The sequence below is a fragment of the Cynocephalus volans genome, chromosome 6 (assembly GCF_027409185.1).
Source record: "Cynocephalus volans isolate mCynVol1 chromosome 6, mCynVol1.pri, whole genome shotgun sequence".
Lineage (NCBI taxonomy): Eukaryota > Metazoa > Chordata > Mammalia > Dermoptera > Cynocephalidae > Cynocephalus > Cynocephalus volans.
The window spans coordinates 162,842,351-162,863,854 of NC_084465.1; the positions used below are offsets into that span (position 1 = coordinate 162,842,351).

At 44.8% G+C, this 21,504-nt stretch overlaps 1 pseudogene; it reads left to right on the top strand.

The window, feature by feature from the left end:
• Nucleotides 1-9,848: 9,848 nt before the first annotated feature.
• Nucleotides 9,849-18,745, top strand: LOC134381125 (septin-8-like; annotated as a pseudogene).
• The last annotated feature ends 2,759 nt before the right edge of the window (nucleotides 18,746-21,504 follow it).

The window sequence follows — 21,504 nt, forward strand, 5'->3', positions numbered from 1 at the left end:
TTTCCACTACTGACTTTTGCACAGGACAAACTTCAATGATAAAGACTTGAACACATGATGCTTGAAGGCATCAAAGAACGTAAAAGATCATGAAGCATTACTGAGGCAGGATGTAGAGAGGGAAACCCTACATTTGGATTCACTTTTATTCCTAAGAGCAACCAAGTAGGTGAGGGTGTGAGGGTGTGTGGGTGTGTGTGTGTGTGTGTGTGTGTGTGTGTGTGTGTGTGTGTGTGTGTGTGTGCGTGCGTGCATGCGTGTCACCTGGGTTTAGTTTTAGGAATAAAGATGTTAAGGGCAGCTTAACCCTTCCACATCAAGTGATAAGGGCAGCTGTATTATAACAGAATACCCGAAAGTGGGTAATTTATAAGGAAAAAGAGGTTTATCTGGCTCAGATTCTGGGACAGCTGCATCTGGCATGGGCCTCGCCTGCTTCTACTCATGGTGGAAAGTGGCAGCCAGCTGCAGGGTGTAAGATCACACAGTGAGAGAGGAAGCAAGAGAGAGAGGGGAAGGTGTCAAGATCCTTTAAACAACCATATCTCACAGGAACTAATAGAGCAACAACTCACTAACAACCCAAACCCAGGGCATTAATCTATTCATGAGAGATCCATGCCCCCCATAACCTAAACACCTCCCAACACTGCCACATTTGGCACCACATTTCGACATGAGCTTTGAGGGGATAACATATCCAAACTTTACCAGCAGCTGGCAGGCTGACAGCTTGAGAAAAGTAAGGAGACAGGACTGTAATCCAGAAACTACCAAAGGTGGGGGTGACTGGTACTCCCATCTCACTTTCAGTTGAATCCTCAATTGCTGAACTTAGAAGCTGAGTGAAAACAGAAACAGCCAGTTTCTAAGAAGTGTAGTGTAGCTAAACTTCAATTCATCTTTAACCCTAAAACTGAATCAAAGTGATCTCAGACCGCACACTCCCTCAGATGCCTGGCAGAAGCAAGCACAAATCCTTTCTGGGAATATCACCCTAGATCCCAAATTATTCAAACAATACTTAAAATATAATCTACTAGATGTGCATGCGTGCACACACACACAGAAACTAGGCCCACGAGGAGACAAAATGAATAAAACCCAGCAGAAACAACAAATAAGACAAGAGAAAAACAGACCCATAGGGCTGCCAGGTACTGGGATTGCAATACACTTTCAAGTAAGCTGGGAGAAGAATGGTACATGAATAAATGAAATTATTGAATGAAAAATAGAACATCAAGGTCAAGGATTTGGATCCCTCTACCAGCCAGCCATGGGGGGTGGGGGAAAAAAGAAAATAGCTATAACTACTATGTTCAAAAACTTAAAACAATATGGAAAATTTTGGTAGAAAACTATCAAAGAACCAGATATTTAACCTGTGAAAAAATACAACAAACTTAATGAATGGGATTAACAGCAGATTTCCCTTGTTAAAAATTTGGTAAACAAATATTTTCATCAGATGAAAATATCCAGAATGAAGCATGGAGAGGGTAAGAGACTGAAAATATCTAACAAGCATTTAAATGAACTCTCAGAAGGAGAAGGGGGAGAGAGGGAAGGGGTAGCAGAAATACTTGAAAAGATAATGCCTGCAAACTTTTCGTAACTAATGAACGATATTCCTCTACAAATTCAATGAGACCTAAGAATTCCAAGCTGGATAAATGAAAAGAAATATATACCTAGACACAGCATAATAAAACTTGTGAAAACCAAAGACAAAAAGAAAACATTTTTAAAAAAAAGGTAGTCAAAAAGATTCCATTCATAGGAATAAATATGAAAATGACAGGTTATTTCTTATAGAATGAATGGAAGCTAAAGATACCATTGAATAACTTCTTCTAACACCTTAGAAGAAAACTGACAACTTTGACTTCTATACACACCAAAAATATCCTTCAAAAAGGAAAATCAACTTGAGACATTTTTAGACTAACACATACTCAGAGAATTCACTATTAGAAGTGTTCCTCATCAGATGAGTGGATACGGAAAATGTGGTATATCTACACAATGGAATACTACTCCTATAAAAAAGAATGAAATACTGCCATTTGCAACAACATGGATGGACCTAGAGAAAATTATTTTAAGTGAAATGAGTCAGGCACAGAAAGAGAAATACCACATGTTCTCACTTATCTGTGGGAGCTAAAAATAAATAAATAAATACACAAACTTGGGGGGGGAGGGAAGAAGACACAACAAGCACAATTCCTTGCACTTGTTACAGACAAGCAAACAGATATGAGGTTGTTGGGGGAGAGGGAGGAAAGGGAGGGGGGAGGAAGGTTTTGGTAATAGGCCACAATAATCAACCACATTGTATATTGATAAAATAAAACTAAAAAAAAAAAAAAGAAGTCCCACAACAGGTAGCAACAGAAAGGGTGTTTGTTCTTCAGGCAGAAGGAAAATATTCCAAGATGGAGGATCAAGTTACAAGGAAGAATAAAAATCAACAAAATGAGTACATTTTGTGGATAAATCTGAACGGTTACTGCCTGATCAAATTAATAATGCCTTCAGATAAAACATATACAGAATTAAAACAGCACAGTAATGGCATGTAAGTAAAAATGAGCGAAATGGATTTTCAGTAGCCAGGAAAATGGGGAAAGTACCAAATAATATTAGATTTTGACAAGTCCAAAAGACAAGTTTTAAGTAACTTCCAAATTAACAGAAAAAAATAGATAAATGAGTATCCAAAAGAAGGCAAGAAAGGACAGGAACAGGCACATAAAACAGGTACAATAGGCAGAAAGCACTTACTAGCAGATTTAAACCCAACTACTATAGGTCAGTTATTTTTGTTAAATGCTAATACGTCAAATGCTCCAATCAGAAGAAACATTGCCAGACAGGATTTTTTAAATTCTACTATGTATTGTTGACGAAGAGAATCATCCAAAACATAAGTATATGGAAAGACTGAAAATAAAGGGTTAGGCTGGCTGATTAGCTCAGTGGGTTAGAACAAGGCCTTATAACACCAAACTCAAGAGTTCAGTTCCCCATACTGGCCAGCTGCCAAAAAAACAGAAAGAAAAAAGAAAAGAAAGGGTTAAAAAACAGACCCTGCCCATACTAACCAAAGTTAAGATATTGCAGCAACATTAATATAAAGCTAAGTAAACTTTACCTCTAATACTACTTTTGTCTGAAAGGACACTTAACAGTGATTTTAAGAGACTCAAATTGATGAGGATATACAATTCCAAACATGTCTGCACCTAATAACATGTCCTCAAAATATATAAAACAAAAAGTATCAGAACTAGTAAAAAAAAAAAAAACAGGCAAATGCAAAATCAAAGTATTAACACCACTCTCAATACAACCAGCAGCCAAAAGGAGAAAAAAAAAAAGATACAGAAGAAAGAATTCAACATGATTAACCAACTTGACCTAACTGACAAACATAGAACACTGCATCCAACAAATGCAGAAACACATTCTTTTCAAGCACACACAGAATATTTATAAAAAGCGTCCATATGATGGGCCATAAAGCAAGCTTCAAAAAATTTCATAAGCTTTGAAGTAGTGCTATGTTTTCTGACCACAATGGAAGGAAAGGAAGGCAGGGAAGAAGGAAAGGAAGGAAAGGAAAGAGAGGGAGCTGAAGGAAAGAGAGGAACAGAGGAAGGGAGGAAGGCAAGCAGACAGACATGCAGGTACTTCAAAACATCTGTGGAAAAACAGCATTAAAAGATGATATGAATGTTTCCATGAACTTTTTGAAGTACCCTCAAAGGCAGAACATAGATGATTCTTAGGGCAGTCAAACTATTCTATATCATACTGTAATAGTGGACACACGCCATTACAGATTTGTCAAAACCCACAAACAACAAGAGAGAACCGTAGTGCAAATTATAGACTTTGGATGATAGTGACATGTCAATGTGGGTTCATCAGTTGTAACAAGTACTGCACTTACAAGTACTGTACTAACAAGTACTCCCTGCTCACAGGGAGGCTATGCATATGTGGGGGCAAGGGACATATGGGCATTCTGTCTTTTCTGCTCAATTTTGCTCTGAACCTACAGTTGCTCTTAAAAAATAGTCTATTTTTCAAAAAGTTTGTCAGGATAGGTTAATACATATGCTGTGGCTACAGACAACCCCAAAAATCTCTGCTGCTAAGACAAAAAAATTCTCTCCTCCCCCCACCTCCCTGTCCTTGCCCTACCACTACCCCTACCCCCACCCCACCCCCCAAGGCAAATCACATGGCCACACCTAACTTAGAAGTCAGGAACCACAATAATTTACTACACCACACACTCTCTGGAATGACTAAAATTAGAAAAACTAACAATACCGAATATTGGTGAGATGTGGAGCCACAGAATGCATTCACTGCAGTATGAATGAAAATTTGTATATCCATTTTAGAAAAGGGTTTGCATTATCTACTAACACTGGTCACAGGCACAATATAATGATGACCCTGCAATTCCACTCCTAAGTCTACCCAACAGAAAATCACACAAGAAATATGCACATGAATGTTTACAGCAATGTCACTCACATTAGCCCTGTGAAGGTCACAAAAATGAGCCTCCAGACCACCTACCACGGGGAGTAAGACTGAGTGACTTGAGCTCTGCTGACGCCACCACTGCTGTCCCTCTGGCCCCACACTTCCCTCAGGCTGTTTCTAGCCAGTGACTGACCACAGGTGGGGTACTAAAAAAAAAAAAAAAAGCAGGCCCATTCATGCAGGACAAGGGACTCCTCTACAGGGCAACCAGCTGAATGACCCCTTATGGGCTTTGCCTAAACTTTCACACAACCTCACTGCACTTCTAAGACTTTTCCTACCTGTTTTCCCTCCTTCCCTTTCTTCTCCACAAGCATCACACTTCCATGGGTCTGACGGCTCCCAATAAATCTAAATCTAATCTTGAACTTGCAGTCTTCTTGTTCTTAGGGGACTTGAACTAACACAGTCTCAAACTGCGAACAACTCAATACTGATCAACAGGAGAATGAACAGCATGTCATAAGAAATGAGTAACAAACTACAACTACAAATAATCCTATGGATAAAATTCATGATGAAATGAGCGGTAGTTACACAATTAGGGTCAGCCAAAAACCATGAATCTGTAACTACTCTGTATTTACAGTATATTTCACAATAAGAAAAAATATTTTTAAAGGAAAGGCAAAACTGAGAAGTCAACAGTGCTCAAACCAAAGGGGAATTTGCTACTATTCACTCAAAATTTAAGAAGATATTGGAGCAAAGCAAACAATGCACTGTTACCATTTTCCACAATGCTCTCCTCCCCACATGCACCCCCAAGAAGTCATCAAGGTTAAAAGATTGCTATGAATCTAGTAACATATTTTTATGCAAACACTTAAAGGGGAAGGAAATCAACATTTACTGGCACCAGCTGCTATATTTCAGGAACTGTACTGGGAAATCTACAGATCAGTATTGTGGGGGAGATTGCACAGAGGAATCCAAGTCCGGCATCAGTGTTGCAGTTTTACAGCTCTTTATTTGGTGTTACAACTCCTTGTTCGGTGTTACAGTGCCTTTTTGCTTGTAAGCAAGGAGAGCACTAGGGAATGAAGACTCCTAGACCAGTGTCTCCCCGAACAAAGGGAAGAGGCAGTCTTATATAGCCAAAATTCGCACCCTAACTTCCCACCCAAGTTACCATTTAGGTCCTCTTAAGTAAATGTGGGATGCAATCCTGCTAATTTGTATTGGCCGGTTATGGGACACAGTCCATTGGTCAGCTCTGGAGCCTAATTTGCATCCAGACCTTAGGGTGGTGTGAGACTGTTGTCTCCAATTAGCACACGGATACAGGTGGGTGCAGAAAGCAGGCAAGCTAAGTTGCAGGAGCCAGAGTTTGCTATTAAGACAGTCAAGCATAAAATTTCTAAAATGGTTTCTCGAGTGGAAAAAAAAGGGAAAGTTTTAACAATTAGAAAATGTTCAGGGTTCTCTGCAACAATCAGAATTTCATCTAGTTCTTAAAATAGCCTTATACAATAGGTTTAACCCCAATTTACAACTAAGGAACTGAAGGTTTTCGAAAGGCCATGTGGCTATGAATCAGCAATGTGGCTTTGGACAACGAAGGAGTGGAGCCCCATTTCCACCCAGATTGTTCCTACCTGAAAGGCCATGCTGGATCCACGTCTAACGCCACAGTCCCCATTCTTTCCTCAACACCATGTCTTCCAAATTGAACAAAATGCTTGGGCAAAATAGTTGATTCTCTTCTTCTAACTCCTTTTCATCCGAGGAAAAGGAAAAGAAAACACATTTAATTAAGCACCTAACCAATATAAAGAAGCATTTACATTTAAATGCTCTTTCTAAGCAAATTAAGATTCTGCTAATAGCTAACCCAAATGAAGTGCCCAAAGGTATTATTTTCAACTTCTAAATAACCCACAGGATTAACTCTTCAGAAACAGCAGTAACCTTTTTTCCCACATATTTCTAACATACTCGGGGGAAAAATGCTAACAATTAAGGAGTGCAGCCAGTAGAGTTGGAACTGTGTGCGCAATCGGGTAATTCACTGGGAAGTAAAAACAGTGGAATTAAATTTCTTCTATCCAACTTCAACTTAATAACTCTCATATCTTATCAGTACAGTATAGCCAAATTTGAGAACTGCCACAAAATGCAAAGGCACATGCAAATCACATCAATATTCTGACCTCTCAGTTCACAATGGAGAGGCACCATTATCTAAGGCGAGGCACCCTATAAGGACACCAAGGACCAGCAGTTCACAATGGCTACTCCAGGGAACAGCCACTGTTTCCTGGGTTTCATGGGTATTCATAGAGATCACACCAAAAACAAAACAAAAAGGCTTCTGTGGCTAAATCTTCCAGTATGGTAATGTGAATTGTGACCCTAAGAGGAGAAGGAAAGGACAAAGCATTGTTCCCCAAACTTACGTAACCAAGGAACCATTTTTTTCCTTGTAGCATCTCTTAGAACTAGTATCACAAAGAATGCCACCTTAAGCAACACTGCTTCAGATCTTCCGAAATTAAGTTACTGATATCTTATACTGTTATTTTGTTCTGAATTCATCATTACATGTACTATCAAAAACAGTACCAGTGAAATTCTAGTGTTAACAAAAATCTTTTTAAAGAAATGTTAAATTAACCATAAAGAGATGACAGAGGCAGGTACATTTCTTCTGCGGTATCCGCAGGCACTTGGTTCCAGGCCACCTTCCCACCCCCAAAATCCGTGGACGTTCAAATTCCTTATATCAAATGGCATTTACATACTTTAAGTCACTTCTAGATAATCATTTCTACGTTATTTATTATACCTAATACCATGTAAATGTTCTGCAAATAGTTGTTACACTTATCGATACTAGCTGTTTTATTTGTATTACTTTTTACTTATTAATATTTTCAGTCTGCGGTTGGCTGTATCTGTACTGGGGATACAGGACCCACAGGTATGGAAGGACAGCTGTACTGGCCCTTCTGGTGTTACAAAGCCTGACTCAACCATTGATCTAACTGGCCAGCCCCTGAACTGGCCCTTTTGCCTGACCCATTTCATGGCCATTTTAACGTATACCATTTCATTACTCAAAGAGATTAAAAATAAAAAGAACTCTTTTATTTCTCTTAAACTACTTACTACCCATAATTTTGACACATTGCACAACCTTAATGTACTATATTATACTTATATCATATATTATATATAGTCACATATATCATTACATCGAACCTGACAGTGGTCTGTAAATTACCAACTAGTACAATTTTTTGGTCTTTGCCCCTTAACTAAAGCTGAGGGGAGGGAGGCGGAGGTTGGAAGAAGACTCTTCATTTCAGGTGACCTCTGCAAATTTTCACAACTTCTAAAAGTGTTCACAAACTAGTACGTCCAGGTACAAACTCCTTAATTTAGATTTGATTTTCACTGTCTAATAAAACCTGTGCAGGAAGCAACTACTGTCCTCTCCATCAATCCTTTCAGACTGCACAGAATTCCTTCCACAAAATTCCAACAGAATAAAGCTATACAGCTATTCTCACTTTGGCACGTGTGTCCTCTGACACCCGTCGCATGGTACTGAAATGCTCTGAAACACTTAGACGTCCCTGGGGATGACCCGGCCCGTGGGGTCCCGCCCTCAGTCCCGCCGCCGACCCAGGATTAGCCTCGCTCTCCCCGCCCTCCCGGGGCGCAGCACCCCCTCCCCGAGCCCGGCTGCGCCGTCCCCCGCCCCCGTGCCCGCCCGCCTCGGAACAAAACGCGCGCGGAGGGCGGGTGAGCCAGGACCGGGGACGGCGGGGCAGGCACGTGTGGGGCCGGCGGACACAGGAGCCCGTGCCCGCCCCGGACAACCGCGGCCCGGCCTGCAGGGGGCGATGAGCGAGCGCCGCCCGCCGGACAATGCGCCGCCGGGCCCGCGCCGCCGCGCTCACCTCAGCCCCCGGCCGCACCCGCGCCCCCGGCCGCCCGCGCCTCTCACAGCCCACGCCCGCCCCTCACGAGCTCACCTGCCGGCCACCGAGGCCGCCGTCCGCGGAACCGCGAGGGCTCCGCCGTCGCTCCTCGCCTCCCCGAGTCCGCTCCCGCGCCGCCGCCGCTGCTCCCCGGAGCCACAGTGCACTCGCACCGTTCAACGAACTCCAACTGCTGCACAGCCGGACGCCCGGCGCCGACGGTCGCACTGCGCAGGCGTGGCGGGGCGGGGCGGGGCCGGGCGCCGCTCACCTGACGGGCGGAAGGCGGTTCGCTGGTCTCAGGCGCGCGCGGGAAAGCGGCGGAGTCCGTGCGCGGGGCCCAGGAGCCTGTGGAAGCGCCGCTTGTCCCGGAAGGCAGGCGGTCTGGGAAGGGATTCGTTTCCGCGCAATAGGAGGACTTTCTAGAGAAGACTGGCCCCTTTTGTCCTGGGACGTAAGCAGCGAGGATTGATGCAGCTGCATCACCTGTCTCCGCCGTGCGCAGGACAGGTGAGTTCTGAGCCACCCAGAACACCGCGGCTCGGCTCAGCCCCAGTGCTCCGGTTCAGGGCTACAGGATGCGAGTCCTTTAACGAAACGGATTTGCTTCTCGTGACGCCCTTGAAGAGACGCCTTCCTCCACCGCTGCACTGCAGAGACGTGGGCGCCGCCACCCCCACCCCACCTGCGCCTCCTCCAGGAAGCCTTGCTCAGGTTAGCCGAAACCGCAGAGCCTCAGCTACAAACATCTGCCATTACACAGGTTGTGTGGGGACGCGATGTGGCTTCTGCAAGGCCAGAAACCTCCTTTTCCAGCCCCCACTGCAAATAGAAGAACTCACTGAGGACTCCTCCAGGGTTAGGAGCTAGAAATTTCCGCAATCGCACGAGATTTGATTTGATTTTAGCTTCAGTTAAGATGCCTTTTGAGTTTTTGTCGGTCGTTTGCAAGATGAGAGGGAAAGGGAGCGTCAACTACAGTTTTTAGTCCTGCAGAGTCGTGTGCGAGCCTTAGAGACTGAATCTCGGTCTGAATCCAGAGGTCTTACCCCTTTCTCCCCCCTTCCTTTCCCCACGTGGTGCACACCAGTGTGTGCAGGGCTGCCGCGTCCCACGTGGTGCACACCAGTGTTTTGCAGGGCTGCCGCGTCCCACATGGTGCACACCAGTCTTTGCAGGGCTGCCGCGTCCCACGTGGTGCATACCAGTGTTCGCAGGGCTGCCGCGTCCCAAATGGTGCACACCAGTGTTTGCAAGGCTGCCGCGTCCCACATGGGCACACCAGTCTTTGCAAGGCTGCCGCGTCACCTCAGCCTCCTTCTCTGTAGGTTGCTGGAACACCCCACAGCCATGGCCCCTCACCCCAGGTAGCTGCCCTGCATCTGGCCCAGTGCTCTCCCACAAGGCCACGAAGCCTGGCAGCAGTGAGTGCAAAATGCTCTCTGTACTTGAGTAGGGGGAGTAGAAAGGGAGAATACAGGAAGCAAAAAGAAAAGTAAAAAACCATCCTGCCACGTAGGTAAAATAACACTTTCCCGATCAAATCATTTTAAATGCCTTCCTTCCTCTTTCTATTACCTATGCACACGCTTGGGCCTAGATCTCCTCTAGAAATCTTCCCTAATGGCTGCGTTGCTGGAAATAGTTGATTCTCTGAATTTTCATTTTGCAGTTAACATTTGACACATTTTTTATTAACTTTTAAAAAAAAGTTGATGTCTTGTCTTCCTAACAAATTGTGTGTCCTTTAAGTCTAGAGCCGTGTCCAACCTTTTTTATTCCTTCTGTAAACCTAAATAATGCTGGGCAGAGAAAGTAGCTTAGTAAAAAGTTTATCAAATGGTCTGTTTTATTGAATGTTTAAACTACTAGCTAAGTGTATGTTCTTTGAAATAATTCAGACAATATAAATGTGTATAAATTAGTCACCAGCCCTTTCTTCTTTATCCCTGGCAATGTTCCATACTTTGAGATAGACTTTTTGTGATATTAATATGGCCACTCCAGTCTTCTTTTACTTATTTATTTATTTATTATTTTTATTTTTTGCATTTATTCAGAGTTTCTATTTCTTTTTCTTTTTTAAAAATTTTTTATTGAATCAAAATTGATTATACATATTTTGAGGGTTCAACATTGAGATATGTTGATCAAATCAATATTACTAGCATGTATATTGTTACAAATCGTTATTATTCTTTATGCCCCTTGTCCAATCTCTTCCCATCCCCCTCTCCCTCCCTCCTACCCACTCTAATTACCCTAGATTTCTTTTCTCCTTCTGAAAGAATAACGGTTACTCTGTTGATTTGTTCCCTAGATGATCTGTCCAATGCTGAGAGGTGTGATCAGGTCCCCCAATATTATCATACAGCAGATGCTTCTGTCATTCTGAAATGGGCTTTGTGGAGAGAGACATCCTCTTCTTTTCTTTATCTCTGCTGGTGACTCTCCTTGTGTCAGTGCACTCCAGTGGCTGGTAGACCGTCTGCGTGGTGGTTGTGGCGTCTAGCCGCTTTCACAGCAGCCATGGTTATTGTGGTGGCTATGGTGGGCCACCCACGTGGAAGTGAAGATTTTGGCATGCTCCTTGGTGCTGGCAGTATGTGTGATTGTCAGGAGTGTCTGGTCCCCAGCTTCATACTTCGGGTCCCTGGGCGGGCCCCAAGGCACTGGCACAGTGTGCCTGGTTGTGGGAGGGGGGTCCGGTCCCCTTCTCCATGCCTCAGATCCCCAGGTGGGCCCTGAGGAGCTGGCACAGTGTGCCTGGTTGTGGGAGGGGGGTCCAGTCCTCTTCTCCATGCCTCGGGTCCCCAGGCAGGCCTCAAGGCGCTGGCACAGTGCCTGGTTGTGGGAGGTAAGTCCGGTCCCCAGCTCCATACCTTGGGTCTCTGGGCAGGCCCTGAGGCACTGGTGCACTGTGCGTGGTTGTGAGATGGGTGTCCGGTCCTTTTCTCCATGCCTTGGGTCCCCAGATGGGCCCCTAGGCGCTGGATCAGTGAGCCTGGTTGTGGGAGGGGAGTCCAGTCCTCTTCTCCATGCCTCAGGTCTCCAGGTGGGCCCCAAGGCACTTGTGTGGTGTGCCTGGGCCAGAACTAATTTTCTGTCCTTTGCTTACTTCTAACATGGGGGAACTTCCTGTGGGAACCAGTACTTGGGCTATGTTGTCGAGCTAAATTGCTGCTCTGCTGCTGTTTCCCTAGGGGAGGCTTTTTGTGTAGCTCAGAGTTTAATGGTTGACCTTATAGGTACTTCCAGCTCTCCAGAGACTCGGTGCACCTGGGTTGTGTAGAAACTCTGATCTTGGCCCGAGTTTTTTCATCAAACTGCACCCCATGCAATTCTGCATTCCTGACCAGTCTCTTCTGAGGGGTCCTGTGCTGATTGGGGGGGCAGATTGGCTGTCCTTGCTGTGTCCCAGTGTCATCCCAGTGGGCTCTTCTCCCCCACCTCCCATGCTCCATACACTTTCCATGGGACAGGCCATACACCAGTCCCTTTCAGTGACTCACCGGCCTCTGAATGGCTCCGCTTTTTCAGCTGTTCGGGCTCATTGCTCTTGCATGGGTCCATGGGAACCCTATTAGTGGTCTTGCTGTCCTAGGAGCCACCAAGGCCCTCTTATCCCCTGTTGCCTCCAAGAAACTCCATCCGAAGTGCACAGCTGCAGCTTCTGCCAGCTCGTGCTCCATGCGCTCAGCAACTCCTGCCTTAAAGCAGCCGTGGCCCAAAACACTTCAAGCAGTTTTTTCTTATTCTCATTGTGGCTTCTCCCCCTTCATGAACTCCATAGGTCTCTCCTCCTCTTCCCATGAGCTCCAGCAGCCCCAGCTTGGCTGTTACATTTTTGTAGTTATAAATTGGTTGATTTGTGGGAGAGAGTGATGCTGGGGACCGTCTATTCCGCCATCTTGACCAGAACTCTCCAGTCGTCTTTTGACTGTTAGCATGGTATATCTTTTTTGGTCATTTTACTTTTAACCAATTTGTCTCTTTATATTTAAAGATAATTCATGTGTTTCTTAGGTCTTGCTTTGTTTTGTTTTGGTTTTTTTTCCCCAATCTGACAATCTCTGACTTTTCATTGGAGTGTTTAAACCATTTATTTTAGAGGATTCATAAAGCAAATATACTTCACAGGGCCTGGTTTTCCAAAGCTTTGCAGTTTCAAATATTGACCTTCCAAAGGACAAGAAATTTTCCTCAAGTTATAAAGTCTCTGAGGCAAGATAAAGATTTGTAACAAAGCAGGGTTTCTGGCTCAAAGACAGACTAGTTACTGATATGTAAAGTTACTGGGAAGCTGCTGGAGGGAGAAGGAATGTTTGCTAGATCAAGCTTTTGTTGGTGGATCACTGAATTGTCTAGGGAATGTCATCTGACATGTTTTTACTGAATGTTACCAGCTTCTATTGTTAAACTGTAACCCCACCTATGTCTCTTCCTGAAACTTCCTGGGCTGGAGAATAAATGCAGGAAGAGAACCCCAATTCATGCTTAATTTCCTGAGGAAGGAATGCCTCTTGCTGGAGTGTTCCAGGGGAGATTAACCACTTTCGGGCTTCTCACTGCTCAGAAGAGATGGGCTTTGAGTAATCCTTTTTGGCTCCATCACCCAGGGGAAGAGGGGTGACAAATCCTTGGGGGGCAAAGCAACAATTTATATTTAATGTTATTATTGATATAGTTATGTTTAAGTCTATCATCTTGCTATTTGCTTTCTATTTGTATATTTAGTCTGTTACCCTTTTTTCTTTTCTTGCCTTTTCGGGGATTAATTCAATGTTTTTTATGATTCTATTTTGTCATCTTTTTGGATTTTAGCTAAAACTCCTTGTTTTGTTATTTTACTAGTTGTTATAGGGTTTATAATATACATTTTTAACTTATCATAGTCCACCTTCAGATGATGTTATGTAAGTTCACTGACGGTATAAGAAGCTTAAATAGTACACTTCTGTCTGCCCCTTTCCACCTGCCTAGCCTTTATGGTTTTGTTGCCATACATTCACTTTTATATGTGTTATGAAACCTGTACTACATTGGTATTAGTCATGCTTGAACAATTCTATTTTTAAGAAATTTAAATAGTAAGAGTATTATCTTATACATTTACCAGTGTATTTACCATTTCTGGTGCAGGTTATATCTTTCCGTCTGGTGCCGTTTTCGTTCTGCCTGGAAGACTATGTTTAACATTTCTTATAGTATGTATGTAATTGGAGTCTCTGAAGGAAAGAAATTGGAGGAAAGAGCAGAAATAGTATTTAAAGAAATGATGGTTAAACATTTTCCAAATTTGATAAGACTGTAAACCCACAGATCAAAGAAACTTTATGAGCCCCTTAGCACAAGGAACATGAAGATCACTTAACATTGTCCTACCATCCACTGATGCTCTTTTTGTGTTTTTCTTTCTAATTCTCTCTTTTTCATTTTGAGTAGCTCCTATTGCTGTGTCTTCCAGTTTACTAATCTTTTCTTCTGCAATACATAATTGGCCTCAGTCTACTCCAGTGTATTTTTTTTATCACAGACACCTAGTTTTCATATTTTGAAGTTCAATCTGTTCTTTTAAAAGAAATCTTTCATGTGTTTAGTTAAGTTTTTGAACCTCTGGGATATTGTGAAAGCAATTGTTTAAATATCTTTATCTGTGAATTCTAGCACCTGTGTCAGTTCTGGGTGCAAACATCTTTTTACTAAAATATTGGGGGTTTTAAAATATACATACATATATATATATATATAGGTTTTTTAAATTGCAAAAAGAACACTTAATATAAATTCATAAAATATAAGCAGAAATTTAGTGAAGGACATGAGCAGATAAGTCTCACACCCTGAAGAAACCCACATGGTTAATAAGTACATTCTGAGATCTGGTTTAGGGTGGGGACATGGCTGCTGTCCCTGGCCCCTGCTTCAGGACTCCCCAGACAACTCAGTTGGCTCCACTGCTTGCCTGGATGTGGGCAGGGTCATGGCTGAGGCCCTTGGCCCCCTTCTGAGATCCCTGGGAGACTCAGCTGGCTGCATTGATTGCCTGGATCTGTCATGTTAATGATATTAGGTCTTCCTACTCGTGAACATGAGATGTCTTTCCATTTATTTATGTGTTTAATTTCTTTCAGCAGTGATTTGTCATTTTTAAAAGTATACATGTCTTGCACTAACTTAAATTTACTCCTAAGTTTTTTTTCTTTTTGATACTATTGTAAATGGAATTGGTTTTTTTGATTTCATTTTCAGATTGTTCATTGTTAATGTATAGAAATACAACTGATTTTCATGTGTTGATCATGTATCTTGCAACTTTGTTGAATTTGTTTATTGGCTCCAGTACCTTTTGGAGATTCTTTAGGACTTTGTATGTATTAGATCATGTCATCTGCAAGTCGTTTTACTCCTTCCACTCCAGTTTAGATGTCTTTTATTTTTTCTTGCCTAATTTTCTGGCTAGAACTTCCAGTACACTGAATAGCAGTGACAAAAGCAAGCATTCCTGCCTTGTTCCTGATCTTCAGGGGAAAGCTTTCAGTTTTTAAACATTGAGTATATTAGTTGCAGGTTTTTCATAGATGTCCTTTATCACATTGTGGGAAATTCCCTTCTATTCCTAGTTTGTTGAATGTTTTTATCATGAAAGAGTGTTGGATTTTGCCAAATGCTTTTTCTGCATCAGTTGAGGTGATTGATCATGTATGTTTCTTTCCTTCATTCTATTAATGTAGTATATTACATTGAGTTCCATATATCAATATACTCTTGTGTTACTGAGGTAAATCCCACTTGGTCATGGTGCATAATACCCTTAATATGCTGCTGGATTCAATGTTCTGGTGTTTTCTGATAGTTTTTTGCATCAATATTTGTAAGAGATGTTGGTCTGTAGTTTTCTGTTTTGCTTGGCAGGGATCGAACCCTGGATCTTGGTGTTAATCAGCACCACATTCTAACCAACCGAGCTAACCAACCAGCCCAGTAGTTTTCTGTTCTTGTAATGTTTTTATCTGGCTTTGGTATCAGGGTAATGCTCGCCTCACAGAATGAGTTCAGAAATGTTTTCTCCTTATCCGTTTTCTGGAAGAGTGAGAAAGATTAGTACTAATACTTGTTTTAATTTTTGGTAGAATTTACTCTTGGATGTGACCAGCACCATTGTCCACACAATAAGCACAAAATAGCCACTGGCCTTGTCTTCCACTTCAGCACCAAGCCCCTACCCCCTTCCCTTTATCAGAAGCCTCATGACTTAAACAGAAACCCTTTTGCTTCTGCAAGGGTGCAGTTCTCCACCCTGGTTGCATAGCTTCCACATTAGCATAATGCCCCTCCTTGATTATATCAGCCAGCCCTTGGAACCCTGTATAAGCTCTACACCCCCACACCTGGTGCTGTCCTCCATTTTGAGGGCAGCCCCAGGCTGCCCATCACTTTGAGTGCAGCCCAGCAGATTCTTTTCCTTTAATAAAGCTTGAACAGTACCTGGTGTCTCAGCTCACTTTCTTTCATTTACCACTGAAGCCATCTGGTCTCTTTATTCTTTTTATTATTTATTTTTATTTTTATTTTTATTTTTTAAAATTTTTTTGACTGGTGAGGGGATCGCAAGTGTTGTCTGCACCACGCTCAGCCATTGAGCTAACCAGCCATCCCTATATAGGATCCGAACCCGTGGCCTTGGTGTTATCAGCACCGCACTCTCCTGAGTGAGCCACGGGCCGGCCCCTGGTCTTTTTATTCTTAATAGCTACTGTATTAGAGTATCCCACACCAGTTATTTAAACAATTTAATGTAAAGAGTTATTACCTATACCGTTAAGTAGGCAACTGAAAGCGTGAAACGAGAATTCTAAAGCAGTGGGAGCGCCTCGCAAACATCAGCATGTGCCAGGGTCAACTAGGAGGCTTGCTGACTACAGATTTTTAGTCACACCCGCAGAGTTACTAACTCAGCAGGCCGGGCTGGTGCTAAAGAACCAGCGTTTCCCACAAGCTCCCAGGAGGTGCCAGTGTTGCTGAGCCTGGGACCACATTTTGAGAATTACTCTTCGAAGGTATCATGGGGATCACAACTGCAGTTTCACCGGGGCGAGGAAACAAAGGGTGTTTACTTAAATTATTGAAACTTCTCTTAGAGAAGGGTTCCTGTGCGCTTGAGTCGGACTTCTGAAGAGGGGCCGCCAAGTGGCTGCCGGCGGGGCTTCTAGGCTCAGAGGAGGGGTCCGCAGGGGTGGGGCTGTGCTGGCTCGTGTGCCTGGTTCTGCGTGTTTTGGAGACACTGCTAACTCGGTTCAGCGGCAGCTGCGGAGGGAACGGCCCCTGCCAGGGTGAAGAAGCGTTCCTGGAATTGAGCCGAGACAAGTGGGAAGCAGACAGGAGGGGCCCGTCGGCGCCCCCTGCTCTTAGGTGCGCAGGCTCCCCGCAGCCCCGTCTGTTGGCAGAGCGCACAGAGCCTGCTGGCAAAGCACAGGAGGGAAGACGGGCTCTGAGAGACAGTAACAATCGGGCCCAAGCGGCTGCGCTCCGGCTGCACTCGTGGCCAGGCCTGGCGGGGGTGGGGGCGGGGGTGGGGGCGGGGGTGGCCGCCGAGGGGAGTTTCCAGGAGGTGGCTGTGTTGGACCCACGCAGCCGCAGCCGCCCGGGCGGAGCACGTCCCAAAGCCGGCTTCTCCCCGCCGTGGCGGCCGCTGACCTGAGACGCTTCTCGAGTGCAGAGCTGGAGCCCCGGAGCCCCTCCCTGGACAGCCATGTGGGCTTTGACAGCCTCGCCGACCAGCAAGTCGGTCCCTCAGGGCTTCAGCTTCCACATCCTGTGTGTGGGGGAGACTAGTGTGGGCAACACAGCCTTTGAGACCGCGGAAGCCAGCCACCGTGGGGCACGTGTGCGCCTGTGGCTGCAGACCTACGACCTCCAGGAGAGCAACGTGCAGCTCGAGGGGATCAGATCAATAAGGATGCGAGTGACAGGCCCATAGTCAACTACATCGACGTGCAGTTTGAAAACCATCTGCAGGAGGAGCTGAAGATCCGCAGCTCACTCTTCGACTACGATGACAGGAGGACCCACGTTTGCCTCTACTTCATCACACCCACAGGGCACTCCCTGAAGTCCCTGGATCTGGTGACCACGAAGAAACTAGACAGCAAGGTGAACAAGGCTGACACCACCTCCAAAGCCCCACAAGTTCAAGATCAAGATCATGGGCAAGCTTGTCAACAACAGGGGTGGGGGGAGTGGTGATCTACCAGTTTGCCACTGATGGTGAGGCTATTGCAGAGATTAATGCAGCCATGAAGCCATGAATGCATGTCTGCCCTTTGCTGTGGTGGGCAGCACCGAGGAGGTGAAGGAAGGGAACAAGCTGGTCCGAGCACGGAAGTACCCTTGGGGAGTGGTGCAGGTGGAGAATGAGACTGACTGCGACTTCGTGAAGCTCTGGGAGGTGTTGATCTGGATGAACATGGAGGACCTCGGTGAGCAGACCCACAGTCAGCACTACAGGCACTACCAGCGCTGCAAGCTGGAGGCGATGGGCTTCTAGGACAGTGGTGGTGACAGCCAGCCCTTCAGCCTGCAAGCAATGGATGAGGCCAAGAGGAAGGAGGTCCTGAGTGAGCTGCAGAGGACGGAGGAAGAGATGAGATGGTGTTTGTCAACAGAGTGAAGGAGACAGAGCTGGAGCTGAAGGGGCAGGAAAGGGAGCTCCATGAAAAGTTTGAGCACCTGAAGCAGGTCCATCAAAAGGAGAAGCATAAGGGGGAGGAGAAGCACGGGGAGCTGGAGGAAGAGGCCAGCGCCTTCACCCGCAGGAAGGCTGCAGTTGAGGCCATGCAGCCTCAGGCCTCGCACACCACCTCACAGCAGCCCCTGAGAAGGACAAGACAAGAAAAATTAACTCACGCACAGACTTACATGTCAAGAGTGCACTTAGACTTCCATGTTTTAAGTTGCTTGAGTTACACCTTGTGGCCCTTCTCCCATAACATGGTGTGAGGGTGGACTGAGAGCCAGTACAGACTCCAGTGTTTACAGCCGGCTTTGCACCCCCCTCCCAATCCGGCTCCAGCTGCCATGGGCCTGTTGGGCCACCACTTTCTATGCAAACCCATAAGAGCCATGAATGCTGGAATCCAAAACTGACAAGGTTTATTTTTTTCAGAGCCAGCGGCTGGTCTTCCATGTACAGTGTCACTGTTGATGGAGCAGTTATGTGCTGCTCTAGTCAAGGCCCCATCTGCTGATGCTAGGTCTGATTGTTCAGCGTCAAGATGGCAATTCATGCGGTGCCCTAGGTGCAGCTGCATGGTCTGGTGTACATGCTGCAGAATTCACCTGATCCCCCTTCATTTTAATTTTTCTAACTTAGAGCTTAATTTCAATAACTTTAAAACACTTCTTTATTTTTATTGGCACCAGCATAAAGACAAATAATATCCTTTTCCATTATTTTCATAAGTAACACAGATTCCCTGGTTTTTTAAAACTAAAAGTACCTCTAAACTTTTCTTATGCATAAAGCACCCCTATAATATACAGGGAGAGGTGGGTAATAAACATTCTGTAACATCAAAAAATAAATAACTGAATCGCTGGGAACATTGACATGCCTGCTACACACACATGTGCTTTTCTGCAGCCACCAACCAGCCCCATTTTCCGCCTAATGAGATGGAGCTATCTTATGTACAAATAAATGATGTGTTCACCCTCTCCTCAAAATGAGGCAACACAAAATCCTAGCAGCCTTGTATCCATCACTGCACTACATTGATTACTCCCTCCAGCATCAATCATTCTCATACAAAAAGGTAAAGTAAACCTCTAACAAAACTTCTATAAAATAGGGAGGACAGTAAAAAATATCCTAAATACACACAAACTGACAAGTAAGGAGGTATGTCCAGCTGCTCTGTCCTCTTTTCTTTGACTGGCTGGTCATGTGGCCATAGTGGTATTTGTAGCTTCTGCCTCTACCCATGCCATATTTCCTTGGCCCTCATCAGAGCCTCAATACCTTGGGGTTTTTTTTTACCAGATGGGTGACTCAAATCTCCATTCTTAAAGGACCTGAATCCTCAGTGGTCCTGCTTTTTGTTTTTGTTTGTTTTGCGTAGAAGTACTAAGAGGTGTCTCAAGAGAGTCCCCTGGGTTCCAAACATAGCCCTTCTTTCCCGCATTCGTGGCAGCAGCCTATTTTCTCCTTAGTAATCAGGATCAGTCATGCCAGCCAAGAGTAGCCCCTCATTTGCCTCCTGACTCAATGGCATGCGGAGGCCAAAATGGTTCAGTATCAGAAAGATTGTTTTCTCTTTCTCTTACTTGAAAAGCAGAAATTACTGTCAAATTGTATCTGTGAAGATTCATTTTGCCAAGGGATGGATGGATGGATGGATAGAAGGACCAGTGAATGGATGAATGGATATGTGGATAGAAGGATGGGTGAGCACATGGATGGATGGATGGATGGTTAGTGTTTATGTGGGTAGATGGATGTGTGGATGGAAGGATGAGGGAGTGGGTGGATAGTGGGTGATGTGTTGATAGACGGAGGGGAGGATGAGTGGGTGACTAATGGAGGGATGGATGGAGAAATGGATGGAAGTGCCGATGGATGGGCAAACAGATGGAAGGATGAGTGGATGAATGGGGTGTGTGGGAAGATGGTAGATGGGTGAAGGAATGGGTGAGTGAGTGAATGGGTGGGCTGGCAGGTGGATGAAGAGATGAGAGGCTGGTTGTCGTATGATTGGGAGTGTTCCTGGCATTATTAGGCAAGGGCGAGGGGTGCCAGCAGAGCCCCACTTGATGGTGTCATGTTCTGTCCAAAATACCTGTAGCACCTCTGTTGAGAAACTCTGTAACAAATTATGACTCCCAAAACATTTACAAGTTTGTCATTTCTCCTCCCCCAAGCCAATTAGGCTCTGATAATAACCCAATAGATTAAGCTCTGGTAAAACAGTTTTTCATGGGAGCAGGCTCTTGTAAAGTAGAACTGATGCTCTGGTTGTATTTCTCCTCCTCCTGCCAGAATCAGAAGAGGATTTTCCTCTGATCTATACCCTGAGAATATGATAGGGCTATTGGAGGTAAAACCCATGAAAGTGGGGGTCCCTGAGACTGAACCTCCCTGGAGTTTGTAAGTCTGAAGGTCATCCACGCTGAGCCTCTAGCACTTCATCAGTTACAGTTTAGGTTTTTCTACCCCAGTACTGACTCCAGCAGTCAGTGTCTGCTCCTGAGCTTGCCTTCAGGTAAGCTGTAATTCTTTGTACCTGTCTGTCTCTCCAATTCTGAGGGCAGCAGTTTGACTTGTGACCTCAATTCTCTGATGAATCTAAGAAGAGTTATTTATTTTCAGTTTGTTCAGCCTTTTTCTTGTTTTGAGAATGGAAGTCATGACTTCCAAGCTCCTTACACTCCGTATTGGAAACCAAAAGTCTCTAATTGATCTTGGTTCGTTTTTTTGTTTTTTTTTTTTCAGCTCCATGGCCTGTCTGGGGGTTGACTTTAGCAATAAGAGCAGCAGCCCATGCCGCTGACCATCTGGGAGGGTAGGTAGTCCCCGTGGCAGACCTTTCAAGTCCTTCTCCCCCAATGACACCTCCAGGGCCCCTCCAGTCCCCACCCCAGTCTCTCTCTTCAGTAGCTTGCTCTGGGGACAGGTCAGAGGAAGTTTCTCCCGGTGTCTGGGGCTTGTGTAACAGGCATCTGGGAACAGGAAGCTTATGGGAAAGGAAGAACACAGGTGGTCCAGCTCTCTCAGAAGGGGCCTGGGTGTGAATTCCTGTTCTACTACTTACTACCTATGTCATCTCTGAAAGGCTACTCATCCCTCATAGGCTTCAGTTGATCTTTAAAAAGAAACTAAACCAGGGTAATAATACTGAGCATTTAGTTTGGTTTTGGGTAATTGGGTAACTGGCTGGGCTGGAGCTGAGATTTGGATGGTCTGTTGTGTGGACCAGGCATGTGCTGGGGTTCCTTGGTTTAAAGGTCT